Source organism: Globicephala melas, chromosome 6 (assembly GCF_963455315.2).
Source record: "Globicephala melas chromosome 6, mGloMel1.2, whole genome shotgun sequence".
Taxonomy (NCBI): Eukaryota; Metazoa; Chordata; class Mammalia; order Artiodactyla; family Delphinidae; genus Globicephala; species Globicephala melas.
The window spans coordinates 27,927,611-27,953,677 of NC_083319.1; the positions used below are offsets into that span (position 1 = coordinate 27,927,611).

General features: G+C 39.7%; 1 protein-coding gene across 3 annotated transcripts in view; it reads right to left on the bottom strand.

Moving 5' to 3' along the window:
* Positions 1–26,067, bottom strand: part of SLC44A1 (solute carrier family 44 member 1) — a 215,010-nt gene that overhangs the window by 118,559 nt on the left and 70,384 nt on the right. The window lies entirely within an intron of this gene.

Here is a 26,067-nt window from a genome sequence, read left to right on the forward strand (position 1 = left end):
AGATGTGGTACAGGAAAGATCCACACCTCTCAGTAGGCAACCCACAAATGGGAGGATAATCACAATTGCAGAGGTTCTCCCCAGGGAGAGAGGGATCCGTGCCTCATATGGACGCCCAGCCCTGGGACCCTGAACCAGGAAAACAAGCCTCCAGAACATCTGACTTTGAAGGTCAGCAGGGTTTGCACACTGGAGAGTCAGAGGGCAGTAGGAAACAGAGACTCCACTCTTAAAGGACACACACAAAATCTCACATGCTCCAAAACCCAGCACAGATATAGTAATTTGAAATGAGTCTAGGTCAGACTCACTTGCTGATCTTGGGAGAGCCTCCTAGACAGGTAGGAGGCAATTTCAACCCACCTAGGGACATGATTGCTGGTCACAGCCATTTTGGGGAACTTGTTCTACCATAAGGACATTGGTGCTGACAAGCACTATTTTGGAGTCCTCCCTCTAGCCTATCAGCACCAGGGCTTATCTGCCCACAAGCTGGTTACCCCAGGCCCAGGACGCCCCCCAACCCAGGACAAGCAGCCAGCCATGCAGGGACCCAACCTCACCATCCGATGGGCCAACACCAGCCCCAGGCACCATAGAGAGCTACCCCAGGACCTACTCCCACCCACCAGAGGGCCAAGACCTACTGTAAGCTATGCTGGGACACAGGCCTATCCACCAGCAGGCTAGCACCCGCCCCAAGACTCACCAAACTTTGCAGCCACCCATGCTGGGAACCAGCCCTGCCCACCAGCAGACTGACATTAGCCCCGGACCCCCTGGAACCCACTGTCAGCCATGCCAGGACCCATGTCCATCCACCAAAAACATTAAACACTGCAGGGGGAAGAGGGTGTTAAAATTGCACCTTCCTTGTTAGAATGTCTTTGAACTTAAGAGACTATCAACTTAAAATAATCATGCATAAATATGTTGTTATATAGGAACCTCATAATAAAACCACAAATCAATAATCTATAATAGATACACAAAAAAGAGAAAGGAATCCAAACGTAACACTAAAGAGAGTCATCAAATCACAAGGGAAGAGAGCAAACGAAGAAGAAAGGAACAAAACAGAACTACAAAAACAACCAGAAAACAATTAACAAAATGGGAATAAGTACACACATATTAATAATTGTTTAAATGTGAATGGACTAAATTCTCTAATCAAAAGACATAGAGTGGCTGAATTGATAAAAAAATGAAACTCATCTATATGCTGCCTACAGGAGACACACTTCAGATCTAAAGACAGATACAGACTGAAAGTGGGGGGAGATGGAAAAAGGTATCCCATACAAGTGGAAACCAAACGAAAGCTGGGGTAGCAATACTTAGAACAGAGAAAATATACTTTAAAACAAAGACTGTAACAAGAAACAAAGAAGCATATCATATAATGATCAAGGGATTGATCCAAGAAGCAGATATAACAATTGTAAATACATACGTACCCAACACAGGAGCATTTAAACACATAAAGCAAATATTAGCAGACAAAGGGAGAAATTGACACAGTTTCTTGTATTATTAATTGTTAATTGCTGATTGTATTATTAACACAAGAATAGTAGGGGACTTTAACAGCCCACTTACATTAATGGACAGAATATCAATAAGGAAACACTGGCCTTAAATGACACATTAAATCAGATGGACTTAACTGATATATAAAGAACATCCCATCCAAAAGCAGCAGAATACACATTCTTTTCAAGTGCTCATAGAACACTGTCCAGGATAGATCACATGCTAGGCCACAAAACAAATCTCAACAAATTTAAGAATACTGAAATCATATCAAGCATCTTTTCTGGCCTCAATGATATGAGACCATAGTTGGTAGAAATCAACTATAAGAAACAAAACTGCAAAAGCCACAAACATGTGAAGGGTAAACAATATGCTACTAAACAAGCAATGGGTCACTAAAGAAATCACAGAGGAAATAAAAAAATACCTGGAGACAAATGAGAACAGAAATACAACAATCCAAAATCTATGACACGCAGCAAAAGCAGTTTTAGGAGGAAAGTTTATAGTGATCAAGTTTACTGCAGGAAACAAGAAAAATCTCAAATAAAAAACCTAACCATACATCTAAAGGAACTGGGAAAAGAAGAACAAACAAAACCCAAAGTTAATAAAAGGAAAGAAATAATAAAGACCAGAGCAAAAATAAAATGAAATAGTGACTAAAAAATGATAGAAAAGATCAATGAAACTAAGAGTGGGTTCTTTGAAAAGACAAACAAAATTGGTAAGCCTTTAGCCAGACTCATCAAGAGAAAAAGAGAAGGCCCAAATAAAGAAAATCAGAAATGAAAGAGAAGTTGCAACTAACACCACAGAACTTCAAAGCATCACAAGAGATTACTATGAACAATTATATGCCAACAAAATGGAAAACCTAGAAGAAATGAATAAATTCCTAGAAACATATGATCTTCCAAGACTGAATCAGGAAGAAACAGAAAATATCTATACACTGATTACCAGGAAAGAAATTGATTCAGTAATCAAAAAACTCCCAACAAACCAAAGTCCAGGACCAGAGAGCTTCACAGGTGAATTCTACCAAACACTTAAAGAAGAAGTAAAACCTATCCTTCTCAAACTATACCAAAAAATTGAAATGGAAGGAATGCTTCCAAACTCATTCTATGAGGCCAGCAACACCCTGATACCAAAACTAGACAAAGACGTCACAGAAAAAGAAAATTACAGGCCAATATCACTGATGAACATAGATGCAAAAATTCTCAACAAAATATCAGCAAACCGAATTCAAGACGTTAAAAGGATCATACACTATGATCAAATGGCATTTATCCCAGGGATGCAAGGATGATTTAACATCTCTCAATCAATCAATGTGATACACTACATTAACAAACTGAAAAATAAAAATCACATGGTCATCTCAATAGATGTGGAAAAAAACTTTTGGCAAAATTCACCATCCATTTGCGATAAAAACTGTTAACAAAGTGGGCATAGAAGGAACATATCTCAATATAATAAAGGCCATAAATGACAAGCCCACAGTTAACATCATACTCAAAGGTGAAATGTTGAAAGCATTTCCTCTAAAATCAGGAACAAGACAAGGGTGCCCACTCTTGCCACTTTATTCAACATGGGAGGCCTAGCTACAGAAATCAGACAAGAAAAAGAAATAAAAGGAATCTAAACTGGAAAGGAAGAGGTAAAACTATCACTGATATCAGATGACGATACTATATACAGAAAATCCTAAAGACACCACCAAAAACTATCAATATTAGAACTCATCAATGAATTCAGTAAAGTGGCAGGATAAGAAAATTAATATACAGAAATCTGTTATGTTTCTATATACTAACAACAAACTATCACAATGAGAAATTAAGAAAACATCTCATTTACAATTGCATCAAAAAAAAAAAAAAAAAGCCCTAGGAATAAATCTAACCCAAGGAGGTTAGAAACCTACACTCAGAAAACTCTAAGACACTGATGAAAGAAACTGAAGATGACACAAATGGAAAGATACACCATACTCATGGACTGGAAGAATTAATACTGTTAAAATTACCTTACTCCCCAACACAATCCACAGAGTCAGTGCAATCCCTATCAAAATATCAATGGCATTTTTCATAGAATTACAACAAATAATTCTAAAATTTGTATGGAAACACAGAAGGCCACAAATAGGCAAAACAATCTGAGAAAGAAGAACAAGCTGGAGGTATCATGCTCCCTCATTGCAAACTGTACTACAAAGCTACAGTAGTCAAAACAGTGTGGTACTTGCACAAAAACAGATAAATAGAAAAATGGAACAAAACAGAGAGCCCAGAAATTAACTCATGCACTTATGATCAGTTAATCTATGACAAAGAAGACAAGGATATACACTGAGGAAAAGACAGCCTCTTCAATAAACGGTGTTAGGAACACCAGCCAGCCACATGCTAAAGAATCAAACTGGACTACTTTCTCATACCATATACAAAAATAAACTCAAAATGGATTAAAGATTAAATGTAAGATCCGACTGTAAAACTCCTAGAAGATAACACAGGTAAAGTGAGAGAGTGGCATGGACATATATACACTACCAAACGTAAAATAGATAGCTAATGGGAAGCAGCTGCATAGCACAGGGAGATCAGCTCGGTGCTTTGTGACCACCTAGAGGGGTGGGACAGGGAGGGTGGGAGGGAGGGAGACGCAAGAGGGAAGAGATATGGGAACATATGTATATGTATAACTGATTCACTCTGTTATAAAGCAGAAACTAACACACCATTGTAAAGCAATTATACTCCAATAAAGATGTTTAAAAAAATGCTATTAGACATTGGTCTTAGCAAATTTTTTGGATCTGTCTCCTCAAGCAAGGGAAACAAAAGAAAAATAAACAAATGGGACTACATCAAACTAAAAAGCTTTTACATGGCAAAGGAACTATCAAAAAAATGAAAAGGCTGCCTACTGAATGGCAGAAGATATTTGCAAATGATATGTCCAATAAGGGGGTAATATCCAAAATATAGAAAAAACTCATATAACTCAACATCAGAAAAACAAACAACCCAATTAAAAAATAGGAAGAGGACCTGAACAGACAATTTCCCAAGAAAACATACAGATGGCCAACAGGGATATGAAAAGATGCTCAACATCACTAAACATCAGTGAAATGCAAACCAAAACCATAAGATATCACCTCACACCTGTCAAAATGGCTATCCTCAAAATGACAACAAGTAGCAAGTATTGGCGAGGATGTGGAGAAAAGGGAACCCTCGTGTACAGTTACTGGGAATATAAATTGGTACAGCCACAATGGAAAATAGTACTGATGTTCCTAAAAAAATTAAAAATAGAACTACCATACGATCCTGCAATTCCACTTCTGGGTATTTTTCCAAAGAAAACTAATAAAACACTTAATTCGAAAAGGTATATGCACCCCTATGTTCATTTGCAGCATTATTCACAATAGCCAAGATATGGAAGCAACCTAAGTGCCCATTGATGGATAAATGGATAAAGAAGATGTGTTACATACATGTATGTATAATGGAATATTACTCAACCATAAAAAAGAATGAAATCTTGCCAGCTGTGACAACATAGATGGACCTAGAGAGTATTATGCTAAGTGAAATAAGTCAGAGAGTGAAAGACAAATACACATATGATTCCATATGTGGAATCTAAGAAACAAAACAATTGAACAAACATGACAAAACAGAAACAGACTCATAGATACAGGGAACAAACAGGTGCTTTCCAGATGGGCCGGGGGAGGTGGGGGATGGGTGAGCTAGGTGAGGGAGATTAAAAGGTACAAACTTGCAGTTACAAAATAAATGAGTCACAGTTACAAAACGTACAGCATGGGGAACAGAGTTAATATTATTGTAATATCTTTGTACAGGTGATAGATGGTAACTACTTATCATGGTGTTCATTTTGTAATATATAGAAATATCAAGTCACTATGCTGTGCACCTGGAATTAACATCATGTTGTATGTCAATTACACTTCAATTAAGAAAAGAAAAAAAAGGGAATTCCATGGTAGTCCAGTGGTTAGGACACCGCACTTTCACTGCCGAGAGCCCAGGTTCAATCCCTGGTCGAGGAACTAAGATCCCACAAGGTATGCAGCAGGGTCAAAAAAAAAAAAGAAAAAAAAAAAATTTAATGGGTAAAAAATATCTTACTGTTTTAGTTGCATTTTTGATGAATTTGAACATTACTTCATATATTGTTCATTTGTATTTTCAATTTTTTTTGTATTTTTTGCTTGTTTTTAAAATTGAGGTGTTCTGCTACTCGCTGAATCATAAAAACTTTGTATATTAAGGGTATTAAATTTATGTTAAGGCTGATACAAGTATTTTCATGATTTGCCAAGTGTCACTTTGAAATAGTTTTCTATTTTTGCCATCAAATCTTTTCTGTTTTATTTTTGTAATTAGTTCACTAAATTTTTATGGTTCAAAAAGTAGCTCTCCATTCTCATATCAAATGTTTCATAGAGGGCTTCCCTGGTGGCGCAGTGGTTGAGAGTCCGCCTGTCGATGCAGGGGACACGGGTTCGTGCCCCGGTCCGGGAAGATCCCACATGCCGCGGAGCGGCTGGGCCCGTGAGGCATGGCCGCTGAGCCTGCGTGTCCGGAGCCTGTGCTCCGCAACGGGAGAGGCCACGGCAGTGGGAGGCCTGCGTACCGCAAAAAAAAAAAAAAAAAAAAAAAATGTTTCATAGATACAATTTGGTGTACAGAAAAGAGAGAAAAGATGTTACTTTAATTTTCTAAGTAATTAACCAATTATCCTAGTGCTTTTTTTTTTCTTTTTTTCGGTACACGGGCCTCTCACTGTTGTGGCCTCTCCCGTTGCGGAGCACAGGCTCCGGACACGCAGGCTCAGCGGCCATGCCTCACGGGCCCAGCCGCTCCGCGGCATGTGGGATCTTCCCGGACCGGGGCACGAACCCGTGTCCCCTGCATCGGCAGGCGGACTCTCAACCACTGCGCCACCAGGGAAGCCCCCTAGTGCTGTTTTAAAAATATTATTTCCTGTTCATAGCATGTTGTCACTCTTCTACACTAGAGGATATGGGTTTATGTTCTCTATTTTGTTTCATTGATTCATCTGAATGTTCTGGTGTTAGTAAAAACAAAAAAATTTTAAAAGGACATATAAACTTGAGCTAATGAATATATAATTATAAAAATGCATTATAAAATTTAATATATAAAGTTGAATATAGACTAGAGGAAAATACACCACCAGTTCAACTACAGTCATCTCTGGATATTAGAATAAAGTGATTTTAATTTTTTTCTTCTACTTTTAGGGGCAGGACAGGAATAAAGACACAGACATAGAGAATGGACTTGAGGACACAGGGAGCGGGAAGGGTAAGCTGGGACGAAGTGAGAGAGTAGCACTGACACATATACACTACCAAATGTAAAATAGATAGCTAGTGGGAAGCAGCTGCATAGCACAGGGAGATCAGCTCTGTGCTTTGCGACCACCTAGAGGGTGGGATAAGGAGGGTGGGAGGGAGATGCAAGAGGGAGGGGATATGGGGATATACATATTCATATAGCTGATTCATTTTGTTATACAGCAGAAACTAACACAACTCTGTAAAGCAATTATACTCCAATAAAGATGTTAAAAAAAAAGAATTCTTATTTTCTAGAATGAGTGCCAATTACTTTTGAGTTGAGATGACTATAATAATAAATGTTGTTTTCTAAAAATGTCCATTTCATATAAACAAAATACTCCCCAAGGGGCTTCCCTGGTGGCCCCGTGGTTAAGAATCCGCCTACCAATGCAGGGGACATGGGTTCGATCCCTGGTCCGGGAAGATCCCACATGCTGCAGAGCAAATAAGCCCGTGTGCCACAACTACTGAGCCTGCGCTCTAGAGCCCACGAGCCACAACTACTGAGCCCACGCGCCACAACTACTGAAGCCTGCACGCCTAGAGCCTGTGCTCCACGACAAGAGAAGTCACTGCAGTGAGAAGCCCATGTACCGCAACGAAGAGTAGCCCCCGCTCACCGCAACTAGAGAAAGCCCACGCACAGCAACGAAGACCCAATGCAGCCAAAAATAAATAAATAAAATTAAAAAAATACTCCCCAAATCCTAAATTATGTTTGGTTTCCTGTACGTTTATATTTTAGGAAAGAGAAAATTAATTACAAAGTACACTAAAACATTTTTTTTAATGTTATAAAGGTAGAAGAGATGACAAAGATTGCAGATGTTATCATTTGTCCAAAGAGAAGGTAAGAGCCAAACACTCTTAACGGAGATAAACAAAGTCTAATATTATTGATCCAGGGAAAGAGTACAAGCAGGGATACTTTCTCCCAAGATAAGAGTTAAAGAACCTCCAGCCCTGGGTTCTACTCTACTGGGTCCATGGAAAGTTTTATAAAATAACGTATCTTCCAATACCTTTCTCACGCTGTTAAACTCTTTTGCTTTACAAAATATGATTGAAATCAGGAAATATAACCGAATACAAGAATTAGGTGAGAAAACTGAAAAGCAAAAAGATAAAGTCAATATATGTGCTCAGATGGATCATATAAAGGGATATCAGGGAAAAAATTAAACAGAAAAAAAAAAGTTGGGAGTGGTGGCTATGACAGACCGGGAAGGCCTTTGCAGGTGGAGTAACCACTGAACACTTCAATGGAGCTGGGGACCAGGAACCCAGCATGCAGGCCAAGTATAAGCTACAAACCACCAAACTAAAAAAAAATGAATTTTTTGCAACTCTGTCAGTGATTCCAATACCATTAATGTTCTACATAGATAAAAGGAAAGGAAAGAAGTCAGGCAGGAAGATGTGGTTTGGAAGTGGATTCACTGATAACAAAGGATCTAGGGCACAGAGAAAACTTTCTGGCACCCTTTGTGTGGAAACAATCATTCCCTTACTAACTCTCCCTCCATCTATCCTGTGCATCTTACTGGGCATGCCCATGCCTGGGACCTTGTGTAATGAACTGCTCAAGCCAGCCACTAGGCACGGAACATGCTGGTCTTTGAGGAAGGTGTCCTAGAACCACTGAATCATTTACCACCACCACCACTAATAATAATACTATTAACAATGAAAATAATGGTAGCCAACATTTACTGAGTACTTACTATGTACCAGACACTGTATTAAACCCTTTATACATATTAACTCATTTATCCTCGCAACAATCCTGTTGTGTGTTTCTAGGTATGTGCTTGGGGTGGGAAGGGTGTGGACAGCAGAACTGGGGTGGGGTACAGGAGTTAACTGTGATGAGCAATGCCTTGAGAAATATCTGGAGAACCTCCTGACAGTTTAAAAAAAACAAAAAACATGCTTGGGAAAAAGGAGAGAAAGACAGAGGTTTCCAGGGTCTTGCAGATAGCTATATTTATCCTTCTGAGCCCCAGTTTCCTTACGTGTAAAACTGCATACCATCTACTTTATTTGTTGTAATGCTATTGACAACATACATAAAGCATCTAACAGGCAGTATATACTCAGTGATTCATATCATTAAGAAACTGACTTGCCTTTCACAAAATGTACATTTCATAGTAAGGCACTAAATTCAACACCTTCTGATATGGACATAAAACAGGACTACAATATTAGTATTTAGCTTTCATTTGGAGGAAAAATCTGTGTAGGTGTAGTCATGACTGTTAGGGCATTAGCCTTGGTAAGAGCTAAGCAGGTCTCCAGAACTGATCTAGCACAAGGCAAACAATATTAAGAGGGAAAGAAGAATTCTACAATGACTATAATACTGTAAAACACTGCACATTTTTTTCCCTGTGTATATGGTTCAGAAGAATCTGCTTCAATAGAACTACAAAAATAACTTTAAATGGTATCCTCAGGAATTACACTCATATACATACACGTCATTAAACTTAAAAGTCACCCAACTCCACAGTCTAAGAACACAATAAACTTAATTCCCTACACATTTCCCATATTCAAATGCATATACCCATAACACATGTGGACACACACAATGTTTAAAATAATTTGTAGGCGTTAGATTTAGATTCTATCAACATTTACTGAATGTCTGGGTGCTGGGAACTGTCACGCTAATGACTTTATTTGATCCTCACAACAACTTTATGAGATGGAGGTCTTAACCTTCCACAGAGGACAAAACAGAGATGAACTCAGTTTTGTAGTAGGGACTAACCACATGGCCCAAGAGAGCTAGTAGGTAGGTGTCAGCGTTATGAAATCAAACCTAGTCCTCCTGATTCTGAGTTTCACTCTATTTCCAATCTGCTCTATCCTTAAAATATTTCCCACAAATACAATTAATAATTTTAACTGTTCTATATTAACTCTGAATATTGTTTCCAGCATTCTGAAGTTCATCCAATCCATGGCAGCATGTCTATAAGTAATTATATTTTAACTAATTGGTATTTAACTGAATATTTACAGAGTAGGAAAAATGCTTCTATTAAACAGACAAATTTAGGCTTCATTAAAACTGCACTTTCTTGCCTTTTGATTTGAAAATGCCCTTAGCCTAGTAAATAAATCCTTAGATTAGTTTCAGTTTTCACTTCAAACAAAACGAACTTTATGGGGCAATTTTATTTTTTTGAAATGAAACAACCAACTCTCAAATAATCATGGCATTGGCAGATTTTAATAACAAATCAACAGATGAGTGTTTTTTAACTGAGAGGAGGCAAGAGATACTGGGTAAAAAGCTATAAAATATTCTAGAAAGATTTCTTAAAACATCCTACTTCCGCTCTGCCACCAGGCAAATGGATGGGAAAGGGATAGGGCATATGAATTTTGAGAAAGCATCTTAGGCAACTCTAATTACACGCCTTGGTTCCTATGCCCCAACCTTTCAGGGCAGAGAACCACTGTCACAGATAATTTATAAACCTAAGTTCAAAGCAAATTTTCATTGCTATCCTCAGTGAATCTTTTACTAGACCTAGTAATAACTTAAAAACAGCTTGATATAAGCTTCCCATTCTTTAGAGGAACTAGAATGACTAAAATAGCAAAAGTGGGAATGAGAGAAGAGAAGCACCAAGAGAAAAATACCCTACAAATGAAACAGCCCAGACACCTGCAGGCACTGGCCTATACAACACGCACACAGCATGATCCCGAGAAGAACACATTTGCAAAGAGAATTGTAAAGCAGCCGAAGCGAGCTTTGAACTTAAAACTTAGGGGAAGGGAGAAAAACGTTCAAACCAAACTGTAATGCAAACATTAGAGAGGACAGCAGTTAAGACAGATAAATATATATTACAGTCGAAGTGGTTTCTGGGAATTATCGAAGGAGAGAAAAAGATGAATTCAGTTAAAACTGAAATTCTTGAAATGCAATAGCAAGGCATCCCCAAAAGGGGAGGAAAGGAGAGATATCTAAATGAAATATCTGTCTACACAGTGAACTCAAGGGGACAGATGCACCAAAGATGAAAACAGGGCTATGAGGCAAAGGGAGGGGCACTAACACAGGGAAGCTCAAGAAAAGTGACAAGAGGCACAGAAAGGAGTGACTTTCAAAGCCGTGCTCAGAGCCAAAAAGATGAACAGTGAACAATCTGATGCAGATAAAGGTGCCAGAGAAGGTTCAAACCTAGATTAAACTTCTATTTTGCTGTCACTTTCCTCATGGAAGATAGGGCAAGGTAAAAACAGTAAGATTTACCAAGAATTTACTTTGTGCCACAAAGCATGTGGGCGCTGTCCTCACACGTCCTATTTCAACAAGAGAGAACTGAGACTTACAAGCTGGGCAACTAACCAAAGGCTACACAGACACGAGCCCTGGGGAGATCAACTCCCAAGGGTTGCTCTTTCCACCACTGCTATTCCAATTCAAATTGGAAAGTGAGAGGCTTCCCTGGTGGCGCAGTGGTTGAGAGTCCGCCTGCCGATGCAGGGGACACGGGTTCGTGCCCTGGTCCGGGAAGATCCCACATGCTGCGGAGCAGCTGGGCCCGTGAGCCATGGCCGCTGAGCCTGCGCGTCCGGAGCCTGTGCTCCACAACGGGAGAGGCCACAACAGTGAGAGGCCCGCGTACCGCCAAAAAAAAAAAAAAAAAAAAAAAAAAAAATTGGAAAATGAGAATAAATGCAATGGAAAGTGAGTTACAGAGCAATCAAATCAGTGAATTAAGATGGGTCAATCCTCTGGAATCCCAGAACAGATGAACCCCTACTTGGACATGACAGTGTTGTCCGTTACGTGGTATGCAACACCCCCATGACAAGGATTAAATAGGTCGATATGAAAACACTTCATTCATTCAACAAACATTATAAGTGTTGACTATGTGCCCACTCCTGGGCTAGGTCCTAGGGATATGAAATTCACAAAAAAACAGGGACTTCCCTGGTGGTACAGTGGTTAAGAATCTGCCTGCCAATGCAGGGGACACAGGTTCAAGCCCTGGTACGGGAAGATCCCACATGCCGCGGAGCAACTAAGCTCGGCACCGGAACTACTGAGCCTGCGCTCTAGAGCCCGCGTACCACAACTACTGAGCCCCCGTGCCACAACTACTGAAGCCCGCACACCTAGAGCCTGTGATCCACAACAAGAGAAGCCGCCTCAACAAGAAGCCCGCACACCGTAACGAAGAGTAGCCCCCACTCACTGCAACTAGAGAAAGCCTGCTCTCAGCCCGGAAGACCCAATGCAGCCAAAAAATAAATAAACAAATAAATTTTTTTTTTTAATTCACACACACACAAAAAAAAACCAAAAAACAATTCTTGAATGCAAGTAACTAGAGAAGAAAAGAAAACTACGGAGTCATCTCAAAATCACGTGATATGAGGCAGGGTTTGGATGGCAGAGGAAACGGTGTAATTCCGCAAAGGATATGGGGTTAGAGGAAGCATTATAGAGCAGGAGGCAGTAGCTAAGCCACGTTTTGAAAGTGAGTAGGAATTTTCCAGACAGATGGGGAAGGGAGCATTCTAGGCAGAAGAAACTGCATATGGAAAAGCACAGAAGCATGAAAGAGCATATTTAAGGAATTGCAAATAACTTGAGAAAGTGGACTACAGGATGGGACATCAAAGGGCTATGCACCAAGGAGAGGCAGGAGCTGGAAGAAACAGCCATCCCTCGACTTGGAAGCATCTTTCAATTCTACTCCATTAGACAACTTGCTTTCAAACGGCCACGACACAGTGATGCCCTCGTATAACCAGCCTCTTGGATTGAAGGCCAGAGAGGGGAAGGCTACAGTACCAGCAGCGCGCTGCCCCAGAGATGAGCCTTTGCCATTAAATTGCCTCTCGCTGCCATGGCAACTCTCTGCAGCAAGGCTTTTTGGAGCAAAAGGTGGCAAGCAGATACTGGGTCTGCTGGCCGCCTCCTGCCAAATTTGGCTTCTCTCCTCTCTAATCAGGATGGAAGCCCTGCAGCACTAAAACTGGAAAGCCGGCTGAAAAAATCCCTCCACCGCCTTCTGCTTTAGTGATTCCTGACACGTGTTTTCCCCAGAGGGGAATAAAAATGGAGTCTGATCATTTTCCCAATTATTACCTCATATCAATTTACAATTTATAGCCCCTTTCCACAGAGTATGCTGCCATTAGTGAGTCACACCAAAAGGAAAACAGGACAGCCTAGCAGAGGCTTCTGCTACTGCTAAATATAGACTGCAGAGAACCCCGGGTCTGTACTCCACTCACAGAGGAATTCCGCCCAGAGGAGGTTTCTTACTTCCTGTGTGGGGTGCCAGCACGGCAAATCCAGTCATCCCAGCCGGGGTGGGACCCAATTACCCCACGAAGAGCTGTGTTACACAAGAAGAGCGCTACGGGGCCAGCACACTAATGTCGGTGAAACCCCACCTAACCCAACACAACTAAATGCAACATAATTAACTACAACTTTACTGGGACAAAGCTAAGGGGAGAGAGAGAAACAAGCTGAGAGCAGCCATTGGACTTCAAATTTGTAACTCCCGATAGCGGCTGACAGAGTTGTACAATTTTTATAAAGGCCCCGAGACTCCACGAAGACAGACTAGAGAACAGAAAAGGACTGAGGTGAACTGTGGGGAGCCCAACACATGAGGCTGATGACAGTGGTGTCCCACTTTCCCACTGCCCCCCCAATCCCAATGAGAAAATGGTGAAACCGTCCTGAGAAAGAGGTAGTTCTTGTTAAAGCAATGCCTAAGCATGCACCTCACCAACCTCCAAAGAAGCAACTGAACCCTCACCAGCACGGCAGCTTTCTACGCCAGCACCGCCACGGCCCTTGATTCACAGGTCACTGCTAAGAAGAGAAATTTTCAGAGTCCTTCTTGGGAAACTCATAGCACTGAGAGCTGGGAAAAACTTAAAACTATGGAGGAAGACCAGGGATTGGATTGAGGCAGCAACTGATATTCAGAGAATAAATACCTCCCTAAGCTCACTCCCCCCGGGGCCTCCAGTCTGTCCTCAAACAGCCCGGCACACTCTCACATGAGGCCTTTGCACCTCTGTCTGCCTGGAATGTTCTTTCCTCAGATAGCAGCATGGCTATTGTTAGCTCCTCCACTTGCTTCAAGCCTTCACTTAAAAGTCACCTTCTCAAAGAAGCCTTCCCTGACCACCCTATCTAAAATGCCATCTCTCTACTCTGATGCACCTTATCTATCCATCTTTCTTGCCTTGTTTCTCCTCAGCACTTACACTCAATAAGACAATGTATATTTTACTTATTTATCTGTTTATTACCTTTCTCCATTGGTAGAGTATTAGCTCCCAGAAGGCAGAGATATTCAACTGTTTAATTCATCGCTATATGCTCACTGCCTACAATAGTGCCTGGAATAAGAAAAGAGCTTCATTCTTATTTGTTGAATTAATAAATGGGTGGCAAGTGTGTAAGATTTTACCAAGTGTGGCAAGAGTAGAGGGGAAGGGAAGGAAGAAGATATTTTAGGTAAAAAGAGACAACTCTCATTCATTCAACAGAAATTTACTGAACACTTTGCCAGGTGCAGGGCTAAATAAGCACTAGCGATACAGTGAAAAATAAGACCAACGCAAGCCAGTGTCTCCCTTCCCAGCGTTTATAGCCCAGAGAGTAGGGAGGCAATGACAAAACTGTGTGTAAATGCTTTAACAGAGAAAGGAGGATAGCAGAGGATGCATCAAAAGGGCCCTATGAATGGAGAGTCAGGATAGGAGTCCAGAAGAAAGAAAATCTACAGCCAGAACCTAAAGAGTGAGTAAGAGTTAGCAAGGTGTGGAGGAAGAGGGGTGGGAGCAGGGGGGAAGAGAGCAGCAAAGGCTTATGAAGTGACAGACAGCATGGCATTACTGAGAAAATGGAAAAGGTCGGGATGGTTGATATGGACAGTGATGCAAGAGACAGATGGCTGGACAGCCCAGCTGGAACTAGATCACGTAGGGCCTTGCAAGCGGTATTAAAGATGTCAGAAAGTTTGGAGTTCATTCTAAAGACACTAGGAAGTCACTGAGAGTTCATCAGCTGCCATGGGGAGACTGAATTAAAGATGAGCAAGAGAGAAAGTAAGGAGACTGGTCAGGAGGCTACTGAATCTCTACCAAGAAAGGATGACTTGGACTAGGGTGAGAAAGGGAATGAAAAGGAGACTTCAAGAGCACATAGGCAGGGCTTCCCTGGTGGCGCAGTGGTTGAGAGTCCGCCTGCCGATGCAGGGGACGTGGGTTCGTGCCCCGGTCTGGGAGGATCCCACATGCCGCGGAGCGGCTGGGCCCGTGAGCCATGGCCGCTGAGCCTGCGCGTCTGGAGCCTGTGCTCCGCAACGGGAGAGGTCACAGCAGTGAGAGGCCCGCGTAACGCAAAAAAAAAAAAAAAAAAAAAAAAAAAAGAGCACATAGGCATAATTAAGAAAACCCGATGACTATATAGAGAGAGGGGAAGGAAGAAACTAAGAAGGACGCTTAGCATCTGATTTAGGCCAGGGCGGCTAAGGCATCCTTGCTTTGGGCTCTTGTTCCGTTCAGTAAGACAGAGAACTCAGGAGGAGGAGGACAGTAAGGAGGGATAAAGACCATGTTCCAACTTCAGACAATTTGAGTCAGGGGTGTCTGTGGGGTGTCCAAGTGGACCTAGACAGTTGGCTGTAGTGTTCTAGCAGAGAAATCTGGACAAGAGACAGAGATTTTGGAATTATCAGCATATAAATGATAACCTCACCCCTAGGAGTGCATGAGATCACTAAAGTGAGTGTATGGGGTAAAGATTCTTATCCTGGGCTTCCCTGGTGGAGCAGTGGTGGAGAGTCTGCCTGCTGATGCAGGGGACACGGGTTCGTGCCCTGGTCCGGGAAGATCCCACATGCCGCGGAGCGGCTGGGCCCGTGAGCCATAGCCACTGAGCCTGCGCGTCCGGAGCCTGTGCTCTGCAACGGGAGAGGCCACAACAGTGAGAGGCCTGCGTACCGCAAAAAAAAAAAAAAGATTCTTATCCTAAGTGAAATCTGTGACCCTCCTGAAATTGTAAGCAAAATTTGGTACAAATTCACGTGTAGTTTTCTGAAGAGAGACTTCATAGTTCATAGTTTTGAACAGATTGTCAAAAGCCCCCAAAGAGATTAAAACTAAGAGTAAAGTAAGATGAGCAAAGAGCCAAAAGAGGTACCAACATTGCAAAACAAAGGCATGGAACTGGAAACCATGGGGAGAAAATGATTCTCCCGTTTAGCTACAGTGTCTGTCTCCTCCTTATACTTGTCCATTAAAGGGAGAAACAATTGCAAGAATGGTAAACAAGAGTCAGATATCGTATTGTGTTCCTTATACTAAACTAAGACAGAAAGCAAATTAAAACAGCCTTTTAAAAATATTTCATAAGAGCTACAAGAAAAAGTTTTCTATTTAATCTAGCTAACTAGAAGAATACCCCTAAACCCAAGTTCATGGTCAACACTACACAAAGGGATGACTCTCAAAATCATCTTGTTCCAGTACTCAAAATAAATCCTATCTGCTAAGAGCCAAAGGCCAGAAATTTATTTTTCTTTTTAGTTTTAAGCTTTACTGAGATATAATTTGCTGACCATAAAATTCACCTGTAAACTGTATAATTCAATTCAATGTTTTTAAGTGCATTTTACCAAGTTGTTCATCCATCACCACAATCTAATTTTAGAACATTGTCACCCCCAAAAGAAACCTTATATCTATTAGCAGTCACTTCCAATCCCCTTCCAATCCCTAACCCCCAGCCCTAGGCAACCACTAATCTATTTTCATTCCATAGATTTGCCTATTCTGAACATTTCATATGAATGTAATCATGTAATATGTGGTCTTTTGTGATTGGCTTCTTTGACTTAGCACAGTGTTTTTGAGGTTTGTCCATGTTGTAGCATATATCTGTACTTCATGCCTTTTGATGGCTAAATAACATTCCTTTGTATGGATATACCACATTTTATTTATCCATTCATCAGCTGGTGCACATTTGTGTTGTTTTCCCCTTTTGGCTATTATGAATAATGCTGCTGCGGACATCTGTATACAAGTTTTTGTGTGGACATATGTTTTTATTTCTTTTGGGTAGATACCAAGGAGTGGAATTGCTAGGTCATATGGTAACTCCATGTTTAATATTTTGAGGAACTGCCAGACTATTTCCCAGAGTAGCTGTACCTTTTTTGTTCCCACCAGCAATGTAAAAGGGATCCAATTTTTCCACATTCTTGCCAACAATTAACTGTATGTCTTTTTTATTATAACTATTCTAGTGGATGTGAAGTGGTAACTCACTGTAGTTTTGATTTGCATCTCCTTGATGACAAATGATGTTGAGCATCTTTTCATGTGCTTATTGGTCATTGATCTCTCCTCTTTGGAGACATATCCATTCAAATCCTTTGCCCATCACAGATCTCTTTTTAATCTTTGAGAAAGACAGAGTAAGGCAGAGAAAGGTACTAGATACTATCACACATTATAAAAAAATTATATTAGAAGAAAAAATAAGGATAAAAGTAGTGAAGGAAGAGTGTTTAGAAAGTACAGGAGTCAAAGGACTAGAAGTGAAAGAATGACTCCAGTGGGCAAAGAAGAACACCCAAGCCAGAAGGAGAGAGAAGGCTGTGGTCAGAATGGGGAATTCTTGAATCAGGTTGAATTGATTTAAGGGTGATGATGAAGATGAAGCTGGACTACAGAACAGTGAATCCTGAAAACCCCCACTGGGAAGAAATTAAAACAGTTCCATGTCTAGGGTGAGAATCAATGAGACAGAAGATGTGAAAGCGCTTTGTAAACTACGCAAATGTAAGGTTGGTTAAAATAGCTGTTTTCCCCAACTGGGTTAAAAGCTTTGATAAGTAACTTTGAAACTTGTTTTAGAAGATGGTAATAATGAAGATGATTATAATAAATAGCAGTTAACATTTATGGTTCCAGGCAATATGCTAAAGAGTAGACATCATTTATCATACTCATTCCTCCAAAACACCCTAGGAAGTAGGTACTACTATTATCTTCACTTTACAAATGAAGATCTTTAAGCCAAACATATTCATGTTTTTCTCTCTAGTGCAAACCATCCTTGGTTACAGTGTAAACCATAACTGGTTACCTGCCTACTTATAGATACATCCCAATTTCAGAGAAAATCTTACCTATCAGAGAAAAACAACAAATACTATTCTCACTGCATTGCTTTTTTCTTTATATCAGAGAATCGAAGTTTTTGATAATCAAACATGCCTATCTTGGTCCTATTTTATTTCTTTATTGCTTCAATAATGTATAAATGATCTCTCCATAACAAAGGTAAGTACATAATGTTTGTTTAAAAATATTTAACTCATCTTGGGGCTTCCCTGGTGGCGCAGTGGTTGAGAGTCCACCTGCTGATGCAGGGGACATGGGTTTGTGCCCCGGGCCGGGAAAATCCCACATGCCGTGGAGCGGCTAGGCCCGTGAGCCATGGCCGCTGAGCCTGTGCGTCCGGAGCCTATGCTCCGCAACGGGAGAGGCCACAGCAGTGAAAGGCCCGCATACCGCAAAAAAAAAAAAAAAAAAAAAAAAATTTAACTCATCTGGGATTTATTCCACATGGTATGAGATTAAGATAGAGCTAAATGCAGTTTTCTTCATATTATCATTCAACAATTTTTTTATTAAACACTGATCGCTTTTCTCATATATTGAACTACTGTGAGTTTATTTCTGATATTTCTATTTTGTTTCCATCAGTATTATTAACACACATTCAGGTAGTCTTGTTAATATACTTTGGAATAGATTTTGGTCTTGAATGGCAAAACTCCCTTTGTTCCTCTCTAAGCTACACAATCCTTAATTAGATAATGACAACTATACACACATAACTCTTACTTAGACAATGAGTAACCCCTCCCCCCTACACATTTTGTCTGGCCAGTACACTAATTGCCAGTATTTAAAGATCACTAGGGCTTCCCTGGCAGTGCAGTGGTTAAGAATCCACCTGCCAATGCAGGGGACATGGGTTCAAGCCCTGGTCCGGGAAGATCCCATGTGCTGCAGAGCAACTAAGCCCGTGTGCCACAACTACTGAGCCTGCACTCTATAGCCCGTGAGCCCCAACTACTGAGCCCATGTGCCACACGTACTGAAGCCCGCGCGCCTAGAGCCTGTGCTCCATGACAAGAGAAGCCACTGCAAGGAGAAGCCCGCACACCGCAACGAAGAGTAGCCCCCGCTTGCTGCAACTAGAGAAAGCCCACGCTCAGCAACAAAAACCCAATGCAGCCAAAAATAAATAAATAAAGTAAGTAAAATAAATAAAATAAAAATCAGTAGATGATAGGTGCTATGGTCTGAATGTGTCTCCCCAAAATTCACATGTTGAATTCTAACCCCCAAAGGTGATGGTATTAGGAGGTATAGGGGCCTTTGGGAGGTGATTAGGTCATAAGCGTGCCTATAAATTTCTGGCTTCTCTTGAAAAATTAGTATCACTGGGACCATGTACCCACATGCCAAGAATCAGCTAGAACCAATCAGCCACCACCTCCCCTCCTTCATATGGGCACACACATATAAAGTTCAAAGTGTCCAACATTCCCTGTGGTCTTATTCCCAGGCCACCTAAGTGACGAACAGTGTCTGCCTAAAGGCCTTTGAATTGCAACTTCTGGTTCCCTTTTCTGCCTTCAAAGATAGAAAGTTCACAGTTAATTTGATGATCAACTTCAGTAACCACACCTAAGCTAGATTTCTGGTCTAATCTTTTCTCTACTTCCATGGTATGGTTCCTGATCTTTATCTTCATTTGATTATCTTAAAATATATGTACCTAATTCTAACCCTCTCAAATAATTTTATGAACAAGAACAATTTTTAAAAACATTTGCCCCCTGAAGTTCTTGCCTGCTCCTTTACTGTGTGATTTATACTATCACTCAAATTCAGTTCAACATCCTATTGGTATCTTAACTGGTATTATATTAAATCTATAAATTAACTTTGTTAGTATTGTCGTCTTTATCATATTAAGACCACTCAGCCAGGAGTAGACTATATTTCTCTTACTATTTGTTTTCTTTTTTCCTACTGAAGTATTATAATTCTCTGTATTTGGCCCTATATCTTGTTAGATTTTTTAATAAAACAAGTATTATCTTTTTCATTACATTTTGTCTATTGAAAAAATAAATGACTGAATTCAGTTAGGCATATTTTTATAACCCATGATTTAAGCATCTCATTGCAAGACATGTTTTTGTTGAATCCCCTAAACATTCAGGATACAGTCCCTTGTCATTGACAAATAGCATTATTTTTCTCTCTATTGATTTACACACATTTCACTTATCTCATTTATATGATTTGTTGCAACTATTTACTTAAAATAATACTATAAAAAAGGTGACATCCTTATTATGTTTAATTTTAAATAGACTATTTCTCCATAATATTGGTACCTGCCACTACTATAAACTCCATAATGCCCTCAGACTTAAAATAAAATTGTTTTCTGACAGAAGTGCCAAGGTAATTCAATGGGGAAGATAACATTTTCAATAAATGCTGTGGAAATAGCTAGATTTTTATATGGGAAAAACAAACAAACCTTGACCTCTCCGCACTGTACACAAACATTAAACATAAGTGCTAAATAAAAAAACTTCCGGAAGAAAACAAAAAAATCTTTGTGACTTTGGGGTACAGCAATGATTTCTTAGAAAACAAAAGGCATGAACCATTAAAAAGACACATTTTTGTGTGATGTTTTTAAAATTTATCTCATGGATAAATTAGACTTAATCAAAATTAAAAACTTTCATTTGTCAAAAGATACCATCAAGAAATTGAAAAGGAAAATCTCATATTAGAGAAATATTTACAGAACATGCCTGACAAAGGTCTTTTATCTAGTATACATAAAGAACTCGTAATTTATTAAAACAAACAAACCAATTTATTTTTAAATGTGTAAATGACTTAAATACTTTGCAAAAGAAGATATATGGATGGTCAACTAGCACTTAAGATGCTCAACATCATAAGTCACTAGACATGAAAATTAAAACCACAGTAAGATACCACTACACATGTACTAGAATAGTTAAGATTAAAAAGCCTGATAATATGAAATGTTAGTGAGGAGACGGAGCAGCTGTAACTCTCCTCCTTTCCTAGTGGGAATGTAAAACAGTTTGGTAATATCTTATAAAGTTAAACATAGCCTCACCATATGACTTGGCAATCTCAATCTTACGTATCTACCCAAGAGTAATGAAACAGACCTTCATACAACATCATATACACACATTTTCAAAGCAGTGTTATTCACAATAGAAAAATTGTTAAGCGTGGAAAACACACACACACACACACACACATCCATCCAAAAACTGGTGAAGAGATAAACAAAACGTTATATATCCACACAATGAAATACTACTCAGGAATTTAAAAGGAACAAACTACTGATATATTTAACAACATGGATGAATCTCACATTATTATGCTATGTGAAAAAAAGTGAGAAAATACTACACACTGTATGATTCCATGTATATATATGAAATTCTAGAAAAGGCAAAACTATACTGACAGAAAGCAGATCGGTGTTTATTTGCGGACAAGGATGGGGCATGGATTGACTGCAAATGAGCATGAGGTAATTTTCTGGGGGTAAAAGAAGTGTGGATTATGACATGGATTATACACATGACTGTATAGTTACCAAAACTGTACACTTAAAATGGATAAATTATTATACGTAAGTTATACCTCAATAAGACTATATTTTAAATTTCATCTTGAAAATGCATTTTACAAAATGCAACTTAATCTAAAGAGTCCCAGTGGGTAGTAACAAATTTAACCTACTCAGAAAGAGGTCTGGACTTTGCCCTGGGCTTTGGGGAGTTAATCTCTAAGCTTTGTAGGAGTGTCTTTATTTGCCTGGGGATTTAGGTTAAGGCAGGTAGTCAACAATGTGAAGGCTGGAGGTGGGCCTCACCGGATAGGATTTAGGGTGGAAGTTGACCACTCTTAGAAAGATCAGCAATGTCATGTAGACCAGGAGTTGTATCAGCCTGACCAGAAGGGGCTGAGACTGAGTCAGCCACATGGGTAATGAATCATGCTTGCATAATGGAGCCCTATAACAATTCTGAATGCTGAAGCCTGGCTGAGCTTCCCAGGTGGCAATACTCCATGCATATTATCACACATCAATGCCAAGCAAGTCACATGCCCTGACTCCAGGGAGAGAGAACAACAGTACAGCTTCTCTTGTTAGCATCTCCTTACAACTGTTTGCTTTTCCTTGTAATAAACTGTAACTGTGAGTGTAACAGACTTCAGTAAGTTCTGTCAGGGCTTCTGGAAAATTATCGAAACTAAAGGTGGTCTTGTGGACCCCTGAACTTGCATTTGGTGTCAGAAGTGAGTGTGGTCATGTGTGGACTGTATACCCTCTAACTTCTCAGTTGCCCTCAACTCTCACATCCAGATAAACATAATAAGTAGGTTGCAAATTGATGACTATAAAATTCATAGTTGAAGTGGTTCATAATAACCTAAAGTATATGACAAAGGTCATATCCATAAGCTTATGTACAATGACAAAATAACAAAGAACTTTTACAGCTGTCTGGTTAACCTGGAACCAACCCAAGTAGAAAGACTCTAGGTTGAGGATGTGCAATCAGCTGTTTAACTTAGACATGTCAAGTATATAACCTAGGCAGGTAACACAGAGAAACCAATCATCCCTCCCTTGTCTAGGTGTATGCCTATCATCTAATTCTGTTGAGTGGCTTTTTACTTCCTTATTTAGAATCTGCTCAACATTTTGACTTTCAAGTCCTGAATTTCCTATGGCATGCAGTTGGATCTCTTCTTTCAAATTGCTAGCAGTATTATCCAGAGTAAGTATTTTCCTAAAGGAAGAATTTCACTAGCAATACAGACGTTACTTTGTAAAAAGTGTTTTAAAAACTCAGGATAAAGAGGGTGTAATCATGAAATGACAAAAACTATTTTCCAAAGATGCCATCATAAATCTGCTTTCTGAAAGTTTAACTATCATTTTTACAACTTTCACAAGAAAAAAATGAAAAATTAGGAAAAAATTGCATAAATAATACAGTAAGTTTCCATAGAACACCATAAATGTTACTGTTTCCAAATGCTTGTAAATTTGTGGGCAAATGAGTCCACAAATGCAAGTTCAAGTGAAGTATCTATCTAGGCTGCTCTTTTTTGTGTCAAGCCAAACTAGGACAGGTGGTAGGTTAATGTTGCAGTCAGAGAGTATTTGACAGGAGGGCACAGAGGAGAGTGCTTTCCCTCAAAGCAAAGGCAAACTCAACAAAGGCTCAAAGTATCTCCATTTGTTCAAACTTATCCCTAAGTGTGGGAATGAGCAGATATCTACTGGGCTGCTCTGAAGAATACCCGGGACACTCCATAAAACCCAGCACAACGGATAAATGTGCTACCTCTGTTCTCCTAAGTTTCTACAGCTCCACAAGACAGAGCTGGGAGCTCCTTACTGTGTGCACCAGTTTTCATCAGGCTTTAGGTTGGCCTGCAGAACTCCAACCTGTAGACGATGTTCTTCAGCCAACAAGAACCAAGCTTAGCATTCTAATCGGAATCTCATCCTCACTATAGGTGGGCTCTTGGAGCTGCCTCTTGGGCCAAGAACCCACATGACCATCCATCATCAGCTCCCTCCTGCACCATCATCACTATGTGTGCCCTCCTTCCACAGATCTACTTTATTTGATTTTTCCCCTGCTAGAATGCAAGTTCTGCTCTGAACCCCCAACTCACCTAACTGGGGCTCTAAAAAAATCCTACTTTGAATGACTCTGTTCCTGAGCCCCGAGTCATTGGCTGAGAGATTCTCTAACCCACATGGACAATCTAGAACTAAGAGGCAACCCTAAAGAAGGGGAAGTCAAAAACATTGAAGCCTGAGAAGGATTTGACCCACTGTTGTTGAAGGAAAGGGACCATAAGCCACAGAATATATAGGCTACAGAATACATAGGTTACCTCTAGAAGCTGAGAATGACCCCTGGCTGATAGCCAGCAAGGAAATGGAAGTTCGTCCTACAGGCACATGGAACTGAACTCTGCCAACAGCCTGAATGAACTTGGAAGAAGGTTCATTCCCCAGAGCCTCTAGTAAGGAACACAGCCCTGCCAACCCTCTGATGTCAGCCTTGTGAAACCTGGGGCAGGGAACCAGCTGAGCTGTGCTGTGCACAGAATTCTGATTTACAAAACTTTGTTGTTTTAAGGCACTTAGTTTGTGGCAATTTGTTACAGAAGCAGTAGAACTGAACACAACAGTGCTCTCAGTGCTACCACCAAATTGCCTTGTTTTCCTGTCCCCACCAGCCTGCAGTTAGGAACCCAGGAAACTGGAGTCACCCAGCTTTCAATATACAACACTTTTATAGGATGCCCCACACTGCACTGTCATAGTTTACCTGTGTATTTTGTCTTCCTCACTAGAACGCAAGCTCTTCAAGGACAGGGACTGTGAATTCCTTTTTTTTTAACTCTAATTTTTTTTTCATTGCCCAAATAATATACACTGATGGTAGAAAACTTAGGAAAAAAAGAAGCATAAAAGAAAATTTAAATGACCCATAATTCAACAGTTAATCACACTTAATATTTTCATGTCATTCTATACTTTATTATGTACATGTATTTTTCATATATATAAATAAAAATCACACTATATATACTGATTTATAACTTTATTTTCCCCTTAATAATGTTATGTGGATATTCCACGTCAATGGACATAATTCTATACCATCATTTTTACCGTTCCATAGTATTCAGACTGCGCCAGGTCCTCCTGTTATAACCACTCTGGTGCCCTTATATCTCGCCCTTCATAACACTTTTGACAGCTGTAATAACATTTGTGATTATATGATGATATTATTAAGTTCTGTTTGCTCTACTAGATGGTAATTTCCATGAGATAAGAGTGTGCCTATTTTTCTCAGGAGTATAATCTCCAATGCCTAACCCAAAGAAGATGGCCAAGAAATATAATTCATGAATGAATGAATGAATTAAAGCAAACCTCTCTTTTCAGCCATTTAGGTTGTTTCCTATTTTGTTATTCTTAATAGAGGTTTTTAGCACACAGTAGATTTTCAATAAATGTTTCCTGACGACTAAAATAATAAACAGAATTTTAAAGCATGGTGAAGGATAGTCATTCAGTAGGCAGTAATTTGATTTAAGTCATTGGGAGGAAGAGAAATAAGCCCTAGCGACGTAAACAGAAAGAACTGTACATAGCTGATAAAAGGATCCTCAAAGTGAATATTCTAGCAAATTGTATCTTTACTTTTCTAGCCTTTCTTTTTTTCAAACAGAGACAGGTATGCATAGTCAACAAGAGTTGATAACTCTTTAAAAAGTCTTCAAAACAGGTCTATGTTTTATATGATAACTAATTTTTTTTTTAAGTTCTTCCTAAAATATATGGTTATACGGCATAGTATAGGCCCAGAAAGCTTGGCAGTCTGGTCATGAGTAGTTTAAAATGTGAACACATTCTTCATATGGGTATAATATCACTACCAACCCCCTAAATAATAAATAAGACATCATAAAAGTTAATAAGCTTTATATAGTATTATATATCAATTATACTTCAATTTAAAAAAAAAGAAACCAGGGGGAAAAAGTTAATAAGGTAATTAGCAATCATGGGATAGACTGAACCAGACACTAAACCTACAGAATTCTGAGATTCAGTGGCCACTGAAGTCCCATTCTTTTTTTTGTTTTTTTTTAATATTTTATTTATTTATTTATTTGGCTATGCCAGGTCTTAGTTGCAGCATGCGGGATCTAGCTCCCTGACCAGTGATCGAACCGGGACCCCTGCACTGCAAGTGTGGAGTCTTAACCACTGGACCACCAGGGAAGTCCCTGAAGTCCTATTCTGTATCCATGTAGAGATTATAAAAATAGACAGTTTCTTTAAAATAAGACTATTGCCTATTAAACAATCAATG